The sequence below is a fragment of the Rousettus aegyptiacus genome, unplaced genomic scaffold, assembly GCF_014176215.1.
Source record: "Rousettus aegyptiacus isolate mRouAeg1 unplaced genomic scaffold, mRouAeg1.p scaffold_m13_p_13, whole genome shotgun sequence".
Taxonomy (NCBI): domain Eukaryota; kingdom Metazoa; phylum Chordata; class Mammalia; order Chiroptera; family Pteropodidae; genus Rousettus; species Rousettus aegyptiacus.
In genome coordinates this window covers 47,877,753-47,889,575 of record NW_023416288.1, presented here as the reverse complement: position 1 = coordinate 47,889,575, position 11,823 = coordinate 47,877,753, and the positions used below count along the sequence as shown (strand labels likewise).

Genomic DNA, 11,823 nt, shown 5'->3' with positions numbered 1-11,823 from the left:
GTGGACATCGCCGTCACGCCTTCGCTCTGTCTGCAGGCGCCTTAGGACTCGGTTTGTGGGGCCGGGCCGGGGACCCGCTCTGTGAGAAATGCCTGCCTGTCCCCTCGAGGCCACCCCGCCTGCCCGAGGCGCTTGAGTACCCGTCCCAGGCCTGTGGCCAGTGCCGCGTGAGGGAGGAGGGGGTTCGGTGCGTTTAAAGCGTCGCTGTTTCGGCACCTGATAGGCGCCCGTGAAGGATTCGATGGCACGTCGGGAGCCTTCGGAGCAAGGACCCGCCCGCCGTGTGGGGGTGCGCGTCCCACGGTGCCTTCCACCTTTGTTTGGGCAGAGTGGTGAAGCCCTTGCGCGCTGGGCCCCGCTGCCCGGACCGAGAGGCGCCGCGGCCGGGCGCGCATCGCCCCCTTCCCTGGAGACCCGCGCCGCTCGCTGGTCCTGCGGCCTGAGTGGCACGTCGCAGGGGGAGGGCGCGCGCCACCCCCGTAGGTGTGACCCGTGACGGGAAGAGGAGGCACTCAGGGCACCCCGTGGGTGTCGGGCGCCGTGGGGAAGCCGGTGTGGTCCTGTCACTCTGTGGGTGTAGTGCGCCCTTAGGACCCTGGCGGGCGCCGCTCTCCTGGGAGGGGCGACCCGCAGGGAGGGTAAGAATCGTCCAGGACTTGGGGCCGGTGTCGCGGCTCCTCCAGCTGTAGGTCGATGGCTGCGCAGGAGAAGCCAGCAGGCCCCAGGGTCGGTTCCGCAGCTGCGCGGCTGCCCAGGAAGCCGCGGGGGCCCGGGGGCCCCTCCAGACCAGCGTCCGCGGCCCGCAGCCATTCCCACTTAAAATCAGTGCGCTCCGCGTTCGCTGGGCGCCTTCGGCTTGTACTAACACAGCGTTTCGCATTTAAAGGGTTTCCGTGGCAAGGCGGTGTTGAGAGTTGTCCCTTAAGGCAAAAAAGAATGAATAAGAGAAACAGCCAATAAGCTCACACGCGCACACACCCCGCACTCCCCTGAGATGTCAAGCACCATCTTGTTTACCGAGATAGAGATTCCTCGCGTATTGAGTTGCTCTGTCTCTTTTACTTAGCGGGGAAACCTCCCGGGCGGTGTCCAGCTCTGCCCGCGAGCAGAGTCAGCAACCACCGCTTGCTTGAAAGCAGCCGCACCGCCGTCGCCTGCGTGTCCGAATAGACACAGACAGGGAGGAAAGGAGAAAGCAGGCACACCTCCCTTCTCTGGGGTCCCCCGCCCTGTGGGGACACAAGGGGATCCCCTCTCCAAGTGCCCGCTGGCTAAGCGGGTGCCGTGGCCGAGAAGGGGCTCAGGGCCGTCTGCTCTGCACAAAACTGGGCTCAAACGGTCTCTTTCGATAGAACATTAGCCGCTCTCAACGGTCGCCAACTCCTGCGTGCACCACAGGGCAGGCAGTATCGGCAACCTTGGGCATGCACTTCTGAGCAAACCAGCGAGCCGCCGGGCGTCTCTGACCAACGTCAAGCCTCCCCCGCAGCAGGGCGAGGAGCGGCTCAACCCTCAATTCTGATCTCAGCTGTAAGAGGAGTTCGGAGCCATATGCGCCCCGTTGCCCGAGGCGGCCCAGGGCTGTGTTTAACGAGCTCACACTGGGGAAATAATGTGCAAACGGATCATAAACAATATTGTATTTGCATTTCGCGTGCTTTCTCGGTTTCCTCTGGAAATTATCAAAGCGGCATGCGTTGGGATCGCCTGCCCGGCTGGTGTCGTTGGCAGCGTGCTGGGACCAAAACCTGTCCCCTGCGACAGGCGGGGGGAATCCACACACCACCAAGACGCTGGGCTCACTAGGTTTACAACGCATCCCACTGGGGAAAAAAAAAAAAACATTTTAAAGAAGTCATAGGACTTCTCTAATCCTGAACTCAAACTCCTTCTAAAAACAAATGTTTCAGTAAACAACCTCACAGGGGGAAAAAAAGTACCAAATCCCAACATTTGATTAGAAAAAGTGTTAGTTCTGCAAGAAACAAATTACCACCGATTGGTGAGAATTTTCTTGATCCCAGGGATTTGTGGCTTTATTATTAATGCTCCATAAACCTGAATCTGGGAAGTAAGAGACATGGCTATTAATTTTGATTCTGACCAATTTCCTGGTCCCTCACAAACTCAAGGGACACCAGCACTGGTTCTCAGGGAGTTTGGGGGCCAGGGGATTGTCACCATTGGGGTCTTTGCAGAATGCAGAAGCTTGGGCCACCCTTCCGTCCCCAAAGGGGCAGGCCGGGTGATCCCGTAGAGGGTTCTCCGACGACATCCAGGCCATCTCGCTTTGGGAAGTGTGGGCAGGTTCCTGGGCTGCGTCCCTACCTTGACGCCTCTGGAACAAGTCACATGCCTTGCGCCTGAACAAGGAGTCTTTGTAAGACAAGCCGAGTCGGTGACATCGGGTCACATTAACATCAGGGATAGCTTCCAAAGGGAAGAGAAGTCACACAGCGGCCAGAGGGATGAAGGAAGGCGGGGGGCCGCTGGGCTCGCTGGTCACCGTCCGCGCCAGCTTGGGGCTGCTTCGTGGCAACCCAGCCCTTACTGGGTCCTCGCCCCTCTGCCCTGGTCACTCACACTCCCTGAGCCTATTTCCTCGACTGCGGGGAGGCTGGGCCCCTTGGAGCAAGTGGTGCCCAGACCGCGTAGACCTCAGGGCGGAACGGGACGCTGTCACCAGAAATCAATCGCCTGCGTGGAAACTGGTTGCAAAAGGGCAGTAGCGAAGGACAATGGAGGGGAATTCAGGCTCGAGGTTTTCCGACTCTCGAATGAGGTTCTCGGGACTGAGAACCTGGGGAGCCGGAGGGGGGAGGTTCCCGTGGGATTCCTGCCTCCAGGGCCGCTGTAAACCGAAAGTGATTTCATTTGTTCCACCGTGTTCTGATCAGGTCGTACTGACGCTTCGCTGGCTGGAGATGAAAGGGAAGCCTGTCGGAGTCGTTTTCCGTCGTTCGGCGCTCTCGTCTGTCTAGATCAATAAACCCGCCGGGCGCCGAGGAAAATGACAGCATTTTGCATCCGAGGCAGCGTCAAAATCAAGGGGGACGCGAAGCCGTTCCAACATTATCCAGACGCGCGCTCATTTACCTTCGAACCCCGGAGAAGCTCGCTTCCGAGGTGATCTCAGCCTCTCCTCGTTTGTGATACCAGCCAGTCCATGCCGCATCTCCCAGGAGCCGGGCGCCCTTCCCGCTGCACGGAGCAGCGAGCTTCCTGAGGCCAACCCGCCGGCGCGACTGTCCCTCCCCGGCAAAGCCGTCTCTGGCAGGCCCCGGCCTCAGGCCCCACTCCGCGAGGTGCATCGCGCAACTGTGGGGGGTAGGGGGGGCGTCTGTCTAGCTTTGGGCTTCTTCAGAACCGCATCGGAACCGCGCCGCCGCTGAGCAGCTGCTGTGAGCTGTGTCTTCGGGGTCCCGCCAATGAGCCTGGGAGCCCCGCCCTGCGGAAAAGGCCACCACCGTGCCCTGGAAATGCTGGAAATGCATAAACTTTGCAGCGCCCAGGGGCTCCAGTCCCCAAAGCTCATTTCTGTTTTGTTCTGGGTTGTTTTAGACACACATCTGCTGGTCTGGGTCTCTGAACGAGGACGTCAGCCTTAGATGAAGGAAACTGTTAAGCTGAGAACTCGGACGTCCAAACAGGCTTATCTTTTAAATTCACAAATTATCAGCGGGTTCACAGACTTCAGGCGTGACAAGCATATCGCTCTGTTTACGTGGCCGAAAATGGGTCTTTTCTGCTCCCATAAATCAGCCCTCCTGCTCTCCCAACAGGAAATTTACTGGAAAAAAAAAAAAAACATTCTGACTGGGGAGGAAAAGAAAAATGTGCATCTTTCATCAAATACTAGAAGATAAACGTCTGACGAGTCACGTTTCGGGTAGAAAGTGACGAACAGTGTGTGTCCCCGTTGGCCCTCCCGCCTCGCTGTGTAACCCATGAACAATTCGTGTGTGAGAATAAAAGAGAATACAAGACTAATTAGATTTTGTGTTTCAAATAACTTTTAAGATACTGGTGCTGGTGCACTGGAAGATAAGTGACATGAAAAGTGTGTTAACTCGGTTATTTAAAATAGACAGAAAGTGCTGCTACTTAAAAGAAATATAAAGTATGTATGTTTTTTTCCTGACCGAGAAATTCCTTCGTAATGCAATCCGCCCATCGAGCTCTCCTTTCGAATGATCCGCCCCATGAAGCTGCAGTTTGGAATGTTGTTTTCCTGAGGCAGAATATTCCCACGCTGCACGCTTTGAACTTGTCCTCTTCCCGCTCTGTTTCCCTTTGGGTAAATGTGGTGACTCATCACGGTGATGTTTTTGTTCGGATTTCTGGACATTCTCTAAAGCGGGGGTCCCCAAACCCTGAGCCAGATACTGGTACCGGCCTGTGGCCTGTTGGGAACCGGGCCGCACAGCAGGAGGTGAGCGGCGGGGCGAGTGAGCGAAGCTTCGCCTGTCTCTGCGGCCGCTCCCCAGCGCCAGCATCGCCGCCTCAGCTCCGCCTCGGATCCTCAGGCGTTAGATGCTCATAGGAGCCCCGGTCCCTGGTGCCATGAAGGTTGGGGACCACTGCCCTAAAGGGTTATAATAATGTTGCTATTCGAGGGCCCTTCATACGACACTAACAAGCTCTCTGGGTGCCCATCCTTCTCCTCCTCCTCATCACCAGAGTGGTTGGCAATATTTAGAAACGAGACCGGCTGGTTTGGGAGCATTTATTCAATTGTTCATCACTTAATAGGCCTTTAACCACTTATGTTTGTTTATAAAATGCATCGCGTATTACCCAGGAATGTGAGACAGGCTTAAATCCTCGATGACAACTTCGGCCCACGTTGGAAAATAGGTCCTTTCTCAGGGAGCTGTCCACACGCGGTGCTGACGGCCGCCTGTGGGTGCCGTCACCAAGGCTCACACGTGACAGTCAGCAAGAGGGAATTCGAGTGATGTCAGGTGCCTACTGTGATATTGTCAGGACATCTAAGAAAGGCAAATTATGTTCTCTCTTTGTTGTTTTCTTTCTCAACGTATTTGACAACCCATCTTTTACTAACATTTGCTTTCTTCGAGATGATTCTTTTGTACGCCACCAGGCCACTTCAGCCCGAGGTATCAATCATGGGTGAAGAAGGACAAGATCCTATATAAAGAAAATTTATGTCTTAATTGTCTCGAACACTTGGCATGGTAATTGAACATTCAAAGGTCAAAAATTTTACTTTGTTCTTTTTTTTTATTTTTCAAGACATCAAGAGACCAACAATACAAAGATTGATAGAAATACATTCACCTTGTCTCTTCTGCACATTATACCAAGCAGGAAATGATGTCAGGCTGACAGGACTTTGTGATGTCTCCTATCTGAAGGTGAATATGCCTCAGTATGTCGACTAATAGAGATACTATGTTATAGGTAAAAGGACCAACAGACAAATCATGAAAGAGGCCATTACGAAGGAGAGTGAACATTGCAAAACGTGCTTAACCTCAACGGCAATCAGATACAGACGAAAGCTGAAACCGAGATGTTATGATTCCCCAATCAAATTACCATGCACACACAAAAACGTCTTAATCGCAAGTACAGTTCGAGAGAGCACAAGTTGACCCAACCTTTCTAGGGGGCTGTAGCCAGCCCTTCAGAAACATCGACATTGTTCATAGCCTTTGATTCATGCATGACCCTTCTGGGGCTCTAATCCAAGGAAAAAAAGTCTCAATTCCAAAGATGTATGGACTAGGCTGTTTATTCTAGCAGCACGTGCGACAGAAAAACACAGGACGCCTTCTAAATACAGCCAATGGAATAGTTAACTAAATTGTAAAATAGTTTGCTGACTAGATTCCATCTAGGCAGTACAAGAATGCCTATCCAGACTTCCAGAGATAAACGTCTGGAAGGATACGGGCAAGCGTCTCTCAGGAGTATGATGAAGGATGTTTTCCCCGTGTTCTTTTGCTCACCTGTATTTGTTAGTTATCGCCAATAAGCATGTTTATTTCAGCAATAAGGAAAAGTCTTAAAAGAGACTTTAAGACATATATTTACTAAGAGATGCCGATAGGTCGACAGTGATCGTCACTGATGCCGGGGTTTGGGTAATGCCATTCATTTTTCTAGTTAAAATTTCTGCGATGAGCAAGCATCACTTCTAGCAGCAGAAAGAAAAATTAATGAACGAAATGAATCTTGACCCATAACTTGGACTATCATAAGAACAAACTCAAAATGGATCATAGACTTAAATGTAAAAACGAAAATCCTAAAACATTGTGAAGAAAACATAGAAGACGATCTTTACAGCTTTGGGTTAGGCTAAGGTTACTTGGGACACCAAAATCACAACCCATTAAAGAAAAAATGGATACATTGGATTTCATCAGAATTAAAAACTTCTGCCCGTTGAAAGCTATTGACGAACAGGAAAATACGAGCCACCGACTGGGAGAAATTGTTTACAAAACACACGTGACGAAGACTTGCATCCGTCACGTGAAAAGAATTCTCAAAAGGTGATAAGACACAAACGACCCGCTTTAAAAATAGGCAAAAGGTCTGAAGAAGGATCTGTGGGTGGCAGATAAGCACGTGAAAAGGTGCTCAACGTCCTCCGTCACGCGAGGGAAATGCCAAGGAAGCCAGGAGGAAATGTGGCTGCGCACCTACTAGGACGCTTAAAAATCTGGCACGGCGGTACCCAGTGCTGGCCAGAAGTCAGAGCGACTGTCCACGTGGGAAGCCAGCTGGGCAGCTTTCGTGGTTCACATACACCCCCCGTACGACCCAGCGATTTCTCCCCTATTTGCCCAACGTAAGTGAAAACACGTCCACTCGAAAACCTGCGAGTGAACGTTTGCGGCATTTCATTCCCAGTCGCAACAGCTGGACGCAACGCGAATCGGCTGGAGAGCGTATCAGGAGGCTGGGGCCCGTCTCGACGTGGGCTGCCACTCAGCACTGAGCCACCCGGCAACGCAGGTGACCCTCAGAAAAAGCCAGACGTAAGAGGTGACATGTCGTCTGAGTCCACTAATATGACATCCTAGAAAATAAAGGTAGAAGCAGTCAGTCGTTGCCTAGGGTGGGGGTGAGGGGAGGAATTTGGGGAGAATTGGAACCCTTCTATATCTTGCTTGGGGTGGTGGTTATATGGCTCAACGCATTTGTCGGAGCTCGGAGAATCGCACACTAAAAACGGTGAATTTTACTCTCCGATTTTAAGAACGGAGGTCCCTGATCGTTGGGAAGACGGGAGGTTCTGGAGCTGCACGGGGCGATTGCTGGGCGACAACGCGAATGTATTTAACGCGACTGAACTGTACATGTAAAAATGGTTAAAATGGAAATTTATGTTTTGTGTGTTTTACCACTCCGAAAACCAAGTGTCGCAATTGCTGGACATTAACTTTTTTAAAACCCATTTTACCCGTGGGTAGCGATTGTATTTCAAAGCACATTCATCTCGGCTACTCGGTGGATTCTTACACCATCCCAGTGAAGCCCACTGGGCTTTAAATGACCTCCTTTAAAACGTCAGGAACTGGCCCAGAGGGCCCGGTGACCTGAGCCGCGCGGCCTGCAGGTGGCGCCCTTCCCCGCCGCGTTACCGGCTCCATCGGCCCCTTGGCCTCTGGAGGACGGGGCGCTCCTTCCTTCTCCTTCGCCGAGTGACAGCGGAGGTGCGGCCGGATGCCGCGTGTGGAGTGTTGGAAACGAGGCCAATTTGGTCACCAATTAATTTCATTCAGGAGCCCGAGCCAAGGATCGAGGCGTAAGCGTCCAAGCTCACTTTGGACCAGGGCCTCGGTTCCGTTAATTTTCTGTCACACGGGAAGTGAAAGTTTTCATGAAATAGCATTCCGGCTGTGTGCAGTACGCCCTGATGGTTTTTATTGTTCTAGACTGGTTTATAGCTTTTCTTTAATGCTGGTCATGACCCACTAAGTCGTGAGTCCTTACTGACACACGCGAATAATCGAATACACAAACGTGGACTTATGGAGAGCCGCCCCAGGACTGGGCTGTTCTCGGGGCCGCCACGCGGGGCCGTGGGCCGAGGCCAGCCTGGGGCTCCCGGGGGCAGGGCCGCCGCTGCTGCCCGGACGCACGGTCTCGGAGCCGGAGCCCAGCGCTCCTGTCCTCCCTCCCCACGCTCAGGCCTGGGGGCCTCTTCGCCAGTAGGAACGCGATACATCAAAAAAAAAGGGAAGAAAACGAATTTTCTCTTTCCCTCTCCTTCCCTAACTCCGCTTTTGCCGTTGCAGGAAACAGCGGAGGAAATGGGATGCTCGGAGCACTTTGCGGGAGGACGGAGCATTTATCGGCCGGCGGAGCGAGCGGGGCGAACTATGTCACGCACGAGCTCGGCCTGGTCAGGTTTGTTCCAGTTTGCGCAGCTCTGCAGTGTCCGCGCGAGGGGCGTGTGAGTGTCTGAGGTTTCACGCGCGCCTCATGACTCAGGATGGGAGGGGGAGCTTCGGGTCGGGGTGGCAGGTGCGGTGAGTGGGGGCGGAATTCCCAGACCATGGGTCTTACAGGTCGTTTGTCTTGCGACCTTGGCGTTATCAGAGCCCTTGCAGGATTCTCGAACAGGGAGAGGGGACACGGAGGCCATAAGCAGGAAGCAGCACTTGCCGGTGCCGGCACCTGCTCGGCGGACTCCCATCCGAAGGCTGAGCCCTGATTGTAACACGACAGGCCGTTTTACACAGTCCTGTTATTCCTGCACGGCTACACGGATAAGGAAGAACATTAGTTGGTTGGCGAGCCGTGAATCAACGGATGTGAGCTGGAGGGTCCTTGAGGTGGGGGAGGGAGCCGTGGGAAAACGTGGCCAGCACCGGAGGGCAGAGGCAGTCAAACGGGCTTTACCCGGGCCGAGGCGTTCATTCCTGCAAGCCTTTGCGTCTTTCAGATACCTCCTCTCCTCTCTTATTGCCATTGGCACAAAAACGCCACCCTGGGGGGATGTCCTCGTAATCTGCCCAGACTGCGACGTACATACTGGACTGCCCCCGAGCGGACCCCCCATCCCCTGCCTAGCGGACTCCTCACCTTGGCCTGCCGACCCACAGAGATGAAGTCCTCACCCCGTGGAGCTCTGACGTCCTCTGGGCAGCCCTCTTACGGGGGATGGGGTCTGAGTCTCTGACCTGGGCCAGCACTGTCACCGCCGACACGTCCTAATGGCGTCGGGGTGAGATGGCGAGAAGGGGAAGGTCTGGAGAAAGGGAAGCGAAGGGCTCTCAGGTCACTGTGGAGTCTCGTCTTGATTCCTCACTTTCATCTCGTATTTCCTTCAATGCTTCATCTATTTTCTTTTCTGATAATTTCAGTGTCTGAGGTCCTGGGGAGGTCGATCTATAGTTTTTTTTTGTTTTTTTTTTGACTCTCAATTATAGTGGTTTCTTCCTTTGTGTATTTTGTGATCATTGTAAGTTCGTAGTTGGTTGATCTTAAATTGTGGAAAACGTGGCAGTGTCATTTGAGGAAGTCCTTCCAGAATCTCTGGCTTCATCTGGGAGCCTCCTGTCCATCTTCTCTCTCCCCAGCAGGGGCCCAGGAATTTGCTCCTATTAGCACTGCTGCGGGGGTGGCCTGTCCTCAGGGAATCCCTGCCCTTCTTGTATGCTCACTACTTACTGTTCAGGGTGTCTTTTTTCTTTCTTGATCCCCTGAAGATTTAATTTCTAACACCCAGCAATATGACAAATGCTTTTTGCAGAATCTGTTTTGCATTGGGGGTGGGGCCCTAGAATTTCTAGTCCGTGATAGTGACAGAAGAGGAAGGCGACCGTATTCGCTTTTAACTAAAACAAAAACAAAAAGGAAGGTTTTAATAGTTTCGGCAGGTATGTACAAATTGTAAGCGCTCGCTAGGTCTTTCCAGGTCTAACCATATCCACTCATGCACGTTACACTTGGCAATGGCTTCGTTTAGGCAGAGCCCCCCACGACGCTGGCAGGGACGCTTTGCGCGGTCCTCGCTGCAGTCCACGCAGGTGTGCACGCGCTCCCCGCGCACCCCAAATGCAGCCCAGGTGCAAGATGAGGGTATGGGAACTGCTCTGGCTTAGGAGCCCTTCACTCAGTATGTCTCATAATAGTTCCCTGAGTTTATCTTTTAGATCAGTATGGCTTTCCTGACAGGTGTTTAAAGTTATCCAGCCCTCGCAAGCCAGAAGCCGCTGGAGGGCATTTTGGACACAAGCAACGTCGTTTTACAACGTCTTCGATATTCCACCTTCACCAGGTTTCTAGAAAGAGGTTGAAAAGTCAAAGTGTATTTGTCAGTAGAGAAGAAAAATGGCTTTGCCAGACCTCGACTCAGTCATTTATCAAGATCTTCAAATATTTGGTGTCCATGCTGAAAAATTTTTCCAATGAGTATCGGATCAAAAAAGTTTAGACTCGTGTCCTTCAGAAATTGTTTTAGGTGGCTTATAACTGGGATGGATGTCTTTCATCAAGCATAATATGGCTATAGAATATCTATGAAATTGTTTTATCTTTGTAAATTGGTTTCTTGCAGCATCCTTTTCAAGATCACCAGTGAAACCACCCTGAGAAACATCTTCTAAGTTAGGAATTCTATCTTCCACAGTTCAAAACCCGATAAAAGGTGATTAGGTGTGCACAGATTTTAAATCCGGAGGATATTACTAGAGTTTGCTTGCCAAGCTTATGTTATTTATTTTTTGCAGTGATCACACACAGCTGAATCCAAAATGTTTTCAAATTTTTTGTCTTTATTTTATAGATGAGTACATCATTACTCATTAATATAGGCATGTTTATTTTTGAACATTTCATTTTGAAGAATTTCACACGTACATACACATTGAAAAAAATGTACAGTAAACATTCATTCGGCCACCAAGATGCTACCATTAATGTTAGTTATAGTTGTTTCGTCACACGTCTATCTATACATCAGCAAATCCATCTCCTGCAGGGACTGCGGTGACCGTGACTAACAGGTGTCGGTACCTCCAGTTCACACGTCTCTACGCAGCGTCCTCTGGAGGGTGGTCAGAGCCGCCTCTCTAAACCACAAGTGTCCCCGCGTAACTTCTGTTCTTAAAACCTTTCCCTACTCCCTGCTGCTTCAGAAAAATGCCCCGAAGTCCCTAACGCCTTCTGGGCAGTGCGACCCTTTCCAGCCTATGGCCTCCTAAGCACTTTCCTTATCTCCTCCTGCAGCAGCCAGGCGCACCGCAGTTCTCAATCTTGCAAGCCACCCGGCTTCTTTGAGGTCCCTTTCCACCTAAACGGTTCTTTCCCTTCTCCATGATCCCCATGTTCTGGGCTATGGAATCCACGCTGGCACCTGTGTGCGGTCGAGGACCCAACGACAGACTGCCAGCTCGGACGAGCCTTGTTCGGACGCCTGGTCCCAAGGAGCCCTCGGCCTCCCGGGGTCGCTGTGTGTCCCTTCCCTCTAGGGAAGGTCGTTTTCTGACCTTCGTGCTGCCCAGAAACGCACCCCCTGGTTCTCGTCCTAGCCCCCGTCTCGCCGGGGCCCGGTGCGGCGCCGCCCGGCTCCAGCGTCCGCGTCCGCACTCGGAGGCCGGCCTCGGGCCGGTGCCGGCGGCCGGGGCCCGCTCGCCCTCACTTCCGACGGGAGAGCGGCGGCCGTAAAGCGCGGCCGCAGCTGCTGCAAAGCGCTTACGACAGCGCCCGGGCCGCCCGACGCCGGCAACCGCCGCGCCCCGCCCCGCGCCCGCCCCGCACCCCTGGGTTTCTGCAGCCCGGCCGGCGGCCGTCGCCCCCGGCCGCCCGTGCTCGGCCCGCGGCCCGCGGAGGCGGCGT

At 53.0% G+C, this 11,823-nt stretch overlaps 2 long non-coding RNA genes across 2 annotated transcripts; one reads left to right on the top strand and one right to left on the bottom strand.

Moving 5' to 3' along the window:
- Positions 1 to 5,237: 5,237 nt before the first annotated feature.
- LOC118610734 lies at positions 5,238 to 11,603 on the bottom strand. The gene is made up of 2 exons (XR_004953990.1): positions 9,067 to 11,603; positions 5,238 to 7,054 (listed from the first exon to the last, which is right to left on the bottom strand). It is a non-coding gene; the product is annotated as an uncharacterized LOC118610734 (long non-coding RNA).
- LOC118610735 lies at positions 7,699 to 8,374 on the top strand. Its single transcript, XR_004953991.1, has 2 exons — positions 7,699 to 7,783; positions 8,277 to 8,374. It is a non-coding gene; the product is annotated as an uncharacterized LOC118610735 (long non-coding RNA).
- Positions 11,604 to 11,823: the final 220 nt, after the last annotated feature.